Source organism: Typopeltis vanoorti, chromosome 3 (genome assembly GCF_054136105.1).
Source record: "Typopeltis vanoorti isolate ZY-2024b chromosome 3, IOZ_Tvanoo_1.0, whole genome shotgun sequence".
NCBI lineage: Eukaryota > Metazoa > Arthropoda > Arachnida > Uropygi > Thelyphonidae > Typopeltis > Typopeltis vanoorti.
In genome coordinates, this window is record NC_143551.1 from 84,091,110 (window position 1) to 84,100,983 (window position 9,874).

Genomic DNA, 9,874 nt, shown 5'->3' on the forward strand with positions numbered 1-9,874 from the left:
TGCTTGGCTAATTTGATTATACATTTCATTATCACCACCATCCACATTACCTGGTCTATAACAATATCGAACCAAGTATTTCATTCCATTCACTTCACCTCTATCTCACACCATACTTCCTCAAAACCACAGGCACTATTTCCCTCTTGCATCTCTTCTTTGTCTATCATCAATAGCACTCCCCTCTCTTTTTATCCCATCTATCCTCACGAAACAAATCATATCCTATCTCTATTCCTGTCAGAATGTCATCCTCATCTAACCATGTCTCACATAATTCAGGGAAAATTTGTTTTTTTGACTGCACCATCCTGAATTAATGTTATGGCACAGGAAGAATAGTTATAACAGAGTAGATCGCATTCTAAAATAATACCTTAAATAGTCATTCGTGGCAATTTCTCTACTTTTAGCACAGGTTCAGTTATTTTTGTGAGACAGTGCATTGGTCAAAAATCAGGCGATAGTTTTTAAACAAACAAAACATGTTTATTTTACTTTAAGCACAATACAAGATTAAACAAATTCTTTCTAATTCCTGCTTTACTCTTAAAGTCGTAATCTTACAATATAGACCTGCAATTCACAATGCTAAGAAAAACTTGCTTTACAAACTCTAGGCAATTTCTGGCTGTCACAATCAATATCATTGACTAACATTCTTCTCAAATGTAAAACTAGCTAACTTTTAGCCTCAATTACTTCTTATAGCGATTTAAACAATTAATTTTAACAAAGCTATTCAGCGGACATGCAGTTCTTGTTCAATCTCAGGGTTAACATATTAAAATTACTCACAAATTCGTAGAAACAAATACAGTCCTACCAGTTTGGATGACTTTAGCAGTTCTGATGACTGCTTTCCTCGGTCCTATATCCTATCCTTTGCTGAACGGCTTTTGGCAGTCATCCTGGTGTAGCCCTTGTCCAGGATCTGTAGTGTAGCTCACTGTCGGCGTTTTGGATCTACTGTCGAGGCCTCATATCTGGTGGCACGTTCCACTACTGGAAATACATCTCCATAGAATGACCTCCTGGGCTTTCTCTTTCGCAAGACGAACAAACTCCTAGAACAGCCTCCAACCTAAACTTCTGAACAGACCCCTCAATATTTTTGTTTACTTTTAAGTCGCCAGCATAATCCGATCTAATCCCCTTAACTTAAAGAATTCTAACATTCTGTTACACCAAACCAACATTATTCACAATTTTAACCTTTACATTATTTTTATAATCTGTGAACAATTTCAATTGTTTTTGTTAGTTAGCTTTTCAAGTTTACAATCAGTACTTCTTTAAAATATTAAGTTACAATTCTTTCTTTCCTCATGGTTTGTGACCTCAGTAAAATCGATGCCAAAAAATCGTTATATAAAATTTGACCGCATCGAATTTTACACACACACACACCTTCCCTTGTCCTTTCTGTTCAATTCCTGATATCCTAAAGATGATATAGGATATCATCTTTATTCAACCATGTTTCAATTATTTCAATGATTTTGAATCGAATGAACTCAATCACTAAAACTATTTCATCTCCTTTATTTCTGATACTTCTGGCATTTGTAAATAAATTCTGGCATTGGTTATAGACCTGAAAGTGAACAGCAGTTCACTTTTAGGTTTATAACCAATCTTACTCAAGCCACTTACTCCCTGCCACACTTGCCTTTGCCCAGTCACCTTTTATCACTGCTCACCACGTATATCTGCTCAGTCCGCATCATCATAATAATAATAATAATATTATGATGCAAAGAGTATATTTACCACTGTGATATCGGATTTTCACACTAATTAATTGAAACATTAATTTAAAAAAGTTGTATCGCAGGATAGTGAAAGGAGCTCATTTGAGTCTATTTGGTGTGAGATTGAGACTGGCAGAATAAAATATACAGTTGGGTGCTGCTATAGACCAGGTGATGGAATAGATGGTGGAGATAGTATGCATAGGGAAATTGATGAAATGAGTGGAAGGAGGGTAATTATTATGGGGGATTTCAACTATGGTAACATTGATTGGAAGGAGGAGTGGACACATATGAGGAAGGAAAAGGATTTTATTCAATTATTAAGGGATAACTATCTGAGACAGCATGTAATTGAAAATACTAGGGGTATGAGAGTGCTTGACCTGGTAATAGCATCTGAGAATTTGACTGTAATGAATATGACCATGTTGCCACCTATTGGTGAGAGTGATCATAAGGTCTTGACCTGGGAGGTGGCTAAAGGTGTGGAATTTTCGATTAAGACAGAGTATATGTGGAATTACCGTGCTGGCAAGTATGACAAGCTTAGAGATTGCTTGGATCAGTGCCATGGCATGTACAACTGCAAGGGCTAGACGTCGATAGAGCATGGGACGTGGTCATGGAGCATTTACAGGAGGTAATGGCTGATTGTATATCTAGGGTCTGAATAGTAAAACAAGTAGGGGTTAAATGGATGAATAACACCATTAAGCTTGAGCTGCAAAAAAAGAAACAACTGTGGAGGGAATTTAAAGAAAGGGGTGACCTGCAGGCACACGAACGGTATAAAGTGCAGGCCAGAAAGGTAACGAGTGTCGTAAAAAAAGCAAAAGCGGATTATGAAAGGAAACTAGCTTTGCAAGCAAAAGAGAATCCAAAACAGTTCTTTCAATATGCTGCAAGCAAGAAAAAAACTACACGCCAAAATGATTTTAAGGAATGACGATGGTAAGGAGGTCACTAAATCAGTCAATATAGTGGAGTTACTGAGCGCGCACTTTGCAAAAGCATGTCATCCAGGTGGTGACATTGAAAAAGTGAAGGAACCATTAGTTTATACGGGAATAGTGATGAATGAAGTGGAGGTGACTAGTTGATTACAGAACCTTAATGTGAACACATCTGTGGGATTGGATGGTATACCGGCAGGGGTCTTGCGTGAAGCGGCTAAAGAATTATGAATGCCCTTGACCATGTTGTTTAATCTGAGTCTCAGGTCTGGCTTAGTCCCGAAGGTGTGGAAAGAAGGGAAAGTAGTCAAGGGAAAAATACACGAATGGATTGATGAAAACGAGATACTGTACAGGGGACAGCATGGCTTTGTGAAGGGTAGATCATGCTTCAGTAACTTGCTCAAGTTTTATAAAAAGGTGACGGCTGAACTGGATAAGGTAAATGGATTTACAGTGATACTACTGGACCTGGCAAAGGCATTTGACAGGATACCACATGGAATACTAATCCGTAAACTACAACATATGGGAATGGATATAGGGTTGGTGAGATGGATAGGTGGTTGGTTGATGGAGAGATATCAAAGAGTAGTTTATTCAGGAGTAGAGTCCAAAAGACGGCCTGTGACTAGTGGTGTGCCGCAGGGTTCTGTTCTTGGACCACTGCTGTTTAATCTGTTCATTAACGATATAGGGAAGGATCTAAGTGGAACAATTCATTTGTTCGCTGATGATGCAAAGTTGGGTAGGGCAATAGTGAATGCAGAAGATGTCAAAGTCTTGCAGGATGACTTAGACAGATTGGAGTTCTGGACTAAGGAGAATGGATGTCAATTTAATGTGACAAAATGTAAGGTTATGCATTTTGGGGTGAAAAGATTAGCAGCAGTATACCACATTGGTGGAACTGTACTCCAAGAGATTGATGAAGCCAGGGACTTGGGAGTGTTGGTGGATAAGGAGATGAAGTTTAGGGGGCACACTGCAAAAGTAGCTAAATCAGCTCATCAACTCACTTGGTTGTTGAAAAATACCTTGACGAGCAGAGACAAGCAAGTTATTGTACCTCTGTTCCGAACCTTGATAAGACCTCATCTCGACTACTGTGCCCAGATTTGGTCACCTCGGTTCCTTCTTGATGGGGAGGAGGTGGAGAGGATCCAGAGGCGAGTGACCAAGATGATAACAGGTCTATGGAATGAACCATATGAGAACAGGTTGAAGATTTGTGGGTTGCAGAAACTAGTTGATAGGTGGAGGAGGGGAGATATGATTGAGACATTCAAATTGCTAAAGGATTCTATAGGATTAATTCAGAGGATATTTTTGAGATCAAGACTGGTGGTGGGAGAACTAGGGGACACCTATGGAAGCTGGGCAAGGGTGTGGTTAGCAGGGGTGTTAGAACTGGGTTCTTTACTTTTAGAGTGGTAAATGAGTGGAATAAGCTGCCAGAGTCTGTTGTGGGTGCTATGACGGTGAACAAGTTCAAGACAAGGTATGATAGATACTGTGAGAATGTAATCGCATAGTTGTGTGGACATGATGTTTAGGGCCTCCCTCGATGAGTCTAAGGACTCCTGGAGTCGCCTGAAATAATAATAATAATATTATGATGCAAAGAGTATATTTACCACTGTGATATCGGATTTTCACACTAATTAATTAAAACATTAATTTAAAAAAGAATAAAAAAAAACATGATATGCCTGAATGCATCTAACATCATTCCAGAGAACACACCAAAAATGTCACCATGAAAAAAAGTTCAATTTCACCATATGTTCAATATTTTTTTCGTATACATGCACATTAAGCAAGTAGATATGGACACTAGATGTCAACAATTTCTATCCCCCCCAAAAAAACGGAAACTTCAAGGCCAATAAAAACAAACTATTATAAAATCAAAGGCAGAAGCACCATTCCATCATTGATCAGCCAACGTGAGTAATTACGATATACGTAGAATGGATTCTACCTAAACATTAGGGATATTAACATCCTCTTGCGGAAACCTAAACCTAGGGCCATGCACAGCAGTGCGAGACTAGCGGGGTTCCGAAAAATTAGGACTAATTTAAGGGGGCTCCCCCAACAATGAGATTTAAAATTAAAGAATTTTAAATCTCATTAAACTTTTTTAATTTAATAAAGTATAAATAATTAAATTTGAACATAAAAAATTGTTTTCTGTTAAATTTCTTATATCAATATAATATAATATATGTATAGCTCAGAAAAAGGATGTCGTTGCTTCAAGTCAATATCTAAGTAGATCATATGCCTTTAAAAAAAATGCAAATATTTATTTTCTTATATTTTTTGTGTCCATGACCTGTTGGCAGTCATTAATCTTGAAACCCTACTTTCACTTATCTATTTGTCGATTTATCACTAAAGATATCGTATCCAGACGATAATCTATTCATCTATTTAAAGCTTATAAGTATGTTGTTGTTTTTTCGACTGAAAAACTAATGTAATTAAAAAATAAGTAACACTGGGTTTATGGGTCATAAAGATTTAAACCTACTAGTTTCGCCACTTAAGCTAGTAGCTTCACCTGGGTTGGGATGAACATACAAATATACAACAGGCGTTAAATGTGAATCAATACATCACTGAAAAACACCGAATGTATAGTAGCCATTACACAAGAATACAAATACAACTGAAACGCATGGAGCGTGGATGCTGGCACGTGGTCAGTCATTGTTCAGCAGGTGCATCCAATAGTTTGCAGAAAAATTAAAGTCTGGTGTGTTTAAAGATCTAATGAGTGACTTCCAAATGTCATACAATATCATCCCTTGGTTTCTGTTTAGAGTTTCTTGTGAGTGGATTACCATTGTAGCCTCTTTGATGTTGCGGGAGCTGAAGTTGTCTTCTATGTACAGCATGGAGCCCTTCTCCCATTGAATGTTGTGGTGAGTGTGGGAGAAATGGAAAGGCCTGAGCTGTCTTCTCTGTTGTTATTGATGTCTCCAATATGCTCCTTTTGTCTTATTTCTGTCTTATATTTGCATGTTCATCCCAACCCAGATGAAGTCACTAAGTGGCAAAACTGGTAGGTTTATTATATTAAATCTTTATGACCCATAAACCCAGAGTTAGTTATTTTTTTAATTATTTAAAGCTTAATTTAAGTTGATTTTTCATTTATGCATTTAAGGTAAATTATATCGTTTGAAATTTCTTTTTTGCTAAATCTTAAATTGTTGACAAATCATATCTTTCTTTAAATGTTTAAGGAATTACTATATTGCCTTGTTTATGGTTTTAATTAGTATTATATATAATTTTCAGAATTTATATTACCCTCGTGTTCTGTAAATCTCAACACTAAGGGTCTGGAATTTGGGCTGAAAATAATAGTAGACAATCTGATAAATAACGGACTCAGATCAACATTTCCTAATGTGAAAACAATACTGAAATGAATTTTTTTTTTCTAACAATGTTCATTAGCAATGCCAGTGGAGAACGTTCGTTTTGAAATGAATGTATTAACTGGCATTAAACTTCCCAACTAAAGGGGTAAAAAATTATTTGCGAAACTCTGCATCAGGATAAAATGTCGAATTTATCACAATTATTTATTGTAACTGATGACGTGGATAATCTGAATTATATTATTGATTCATTTGCGAAAGAGAAGTCTGGAGAAAATACATTTGTAATCTCTATATTTAGCGCCAGTTTAGCATTTGTGTTTGGTATATATTGTCTTGACTTAGCATAACTTTTTTTTTAATAAGCGTAATAAAAAGTTTTCGTATATATTGAAAAAAATACTTTTTCTTACGTTTATTAAAAAATAACTTATGCTAAGTCAAGACAATATTTATCAAACACAAATGCTAAACTAGTGCTAAGTAAAGACATTACAAATGTGTTATATATATATATATATATATATATATATATATATATATATATATATATATATATATATATATATATATATATATATTGCACTACCTGTAGGATCAGCTAGACTTGCATCACTTGCAGGCGCAAATTTGACTTGTTTGTCTGTTTGCTTACTTGGGAAATGGAGTAAAACTAGGTTTAAAATTGCTTGGTATTTTTAACATATATATATATACACAAATAGTATGAACATGTGTGTGTGTGTGTGTGTGTGTGTGTGTGTGTGTGTGTGTGTGTGTGTGTGTGTGTGTGTGTGTGTGTGTGTGTGTGTGTGTGTGTTCATATTATTTACTGACTGAATTCCAAGAATTAAAAAAACAATTTATCTTAACACACAACATGTTTCGTCGGAATGCCAACTTCTTCAGGCGTGAGAACATTAAAAACAAACATAAAAAACACCTTTAACACGTTCATTGCCAAGCTGAAAATTGGAATTTCGTGTGGTGGCCAAATGTTTTTTTATTTTTTTTATTTAGTTAGCGACGTCTACGCGATAACGTGTGTTCGGCCGTTTGGTGGGAACTCGCATCGCATGATTGGCAATGAACGTTCATTGCCAAGCTGAAAATTGGAATTTCGTGTGGTGGCCACATTTTTTTTATTTTTTTATTTAGTTAGCGACGTCTACGCGATAACGCGTGATCGGCCGCACGGTGAGAACTCGCAACACGCGATATCGCGTGATTGGCAATGAACGTGTTAAGAAACATTGTACCACTACAATAACAAACTATAAACTGAGTTAAGTTTGAACTGAAGCTACAGGCCAGGCTAAAGTTATGTTAAGCATCTGCGAGCGTGTAACTTCACGAGTGCCCCAGTATCTGATAGCAGAGCTGTGTGAGTCTGGCAAACTACAACTAAGATCACTGTTTATGTGAGAAGAGATCCCTTATTTCAAGGAGTCAGTTGAATCCAAAGAAATTATCTAGGATAATTTCTTTGGATTCAACTATGCGGCGTTCTCCTTCATCGTGGCATATATGAATGTTTGATGTTGTATCCCAGTCTATTTCGTGTTGGCGGCCTTCATTATTTGTGTACACTGAGAACAGAACGTGCTTGAGAGGGTGCTTGCTCTGGTTCTACTATAAGAGCTCTCTCTCACTCTAATGTTCTTCGAGACGCAGGAGGATGGACTTCTCAGTTTGGCCATAATATGGCTTCCTACAGTCACATATGGTTTTATACACACCTAGAAACTGAAGATAGTTGTGAGCCTGTTTTGGTTGGCTTAGAATTCATCTGAGTTTAGGAAGACTGGAAAAGCACGTTTCTATACTAATTTTTTTCAAAATTCTAATTAGTTTCTTGGAGAGCGAGCTGATGTACCGTAAAGAGATATAACCCTTGGGGTTGTCCTGTTTCTCTGTGTTGTTTTGAGGACGGCGGTATATTTGTTTATCAATATTGAGAACCTCCAACTGAAGAAGTTCTCAATATTTTAAGTAACAAGATCTCAAAAAAGATGTTTGCTCTGCAGTCACATTGTGTTAATTCAGGTTACTTTATGTTTGAAGAAAAAAAATTATAATCAAAATAAGGGATTAGCAATGGGCAGCCCCCGTCTTCAATGCTAGGCAACATTTTTTTCGAGGATTTCGAAAAAAAGGCCATCTCTACTGCTACACTTAAACCTAAATTCTGGCTCTGTTACGCGGATGACATATTCCTTATTTGATAATATGGTATACATAAACTTCACTTTTTTTTTTTAAATCACTTAAACAACTTCCACCCAGACATCAAATTTACCATCGAAATTGAAGAAAATGGATCTCTGCCGTTTTTCGACATCAAACTTACTAAGATGTCTGACTCCTTAAAAATCTCGATTTTCAGAAAATCAACTCACACGGATAGATACCTGCATGCATCCTCACACCACTATCCAGCACAGACGTTAGGTATCATTTCCACTCTAGCTCATCGTGCCAGTGTAATGATATGATGTTCTTATAATTTTCTTTATTATTATTTCTGTATCTTTAGTATTAATATCTGTATCTATATCTCGTATATAACGTTATATATATATATATATATATATATATATATATGTTAAAGATACCAAGCTATTTTAACAAACAAGTCAAGTTTGCAGCTGCAAGTGTTGCAAACCAGTCTGGGTAGTGGCCCCTTGCCTTTAATACAAAGCATCATACATCTCCTCCAGGAGATGTGCTTTGCATTAAGGGTAAATATTAAGATTAGTGATCAGAGCTTATACCTACTTTTACCATGAGTTGCCTTGGTCTTGCACTTCGTGAAGGGTCAGCTAGACTTGCAACACTTGCAAGCTCAAACTTGACTTATTTGTCTGTTTGCTTACTTGGGAAATGGAGTAAAACCAGGTTTAAAATAGCTTGGTATCGTTAACATTTATTATACCCAAGGTAAAATTCTTTTTCTTCTCTATTTTTGCATGTATACCTTCCGAAATCTATATTCCTTTCACCTGAGAGCAATGGAAATATTTATTTAGATTTTCGACTGCGCCATCCATGCCTCGATATGGTGTAAGAAATATAGCACTTCCAGTAGGTTACTAAATCCTTCACAACAAAATCACTTTATCGTCCCCAAGTTATCAATTTGCTTTGCAGTCTTGGCCCTTTACTCACTTATTATTTATACCAACGCTTCCCGCTTAGGTTCGATTTTATTTAGGATCAATGCATTGCAATTGAAAATAAGATCAGGCAAAAACTTCGCTTACATGCAACATAGGATTTAATAGTCAACAAATAGGCATATATTTTACACTAGAAGACAGGAGATGATCCTCTGTAATTCTCAAAAAAACTCTAAAACAAACATGCATATATCTCTAGTTCAATTACTACAAGGCACACATCATGTTACCTGTCTAGCTTAAAGAAATATCATCAACAAACTTCTCAATACTTTAATAATCAGCGTTAAGGACATGTTACGATCAATATAACAATTTGTAAAGTTAATTAAGAAGAATCATACATGATTATATACGGGCATTAGATTAAATCATAACTGAAAACATTTCCTAGGAATTAGCTATACTCATTCTTAGATGCAATCATCAAATTCCAGAGAGAACAAGTCTCTAAAAGATACTCAGGCTATTAATGTCCCTCTTACATGAATTTCTCAGTTCATTAACCTATCCTTATAAGGTCACACAGTCTAAATAAAACAACATTTTAACTCACATGGGCTGTCTTCTGTTAGGTTGCATTCTCC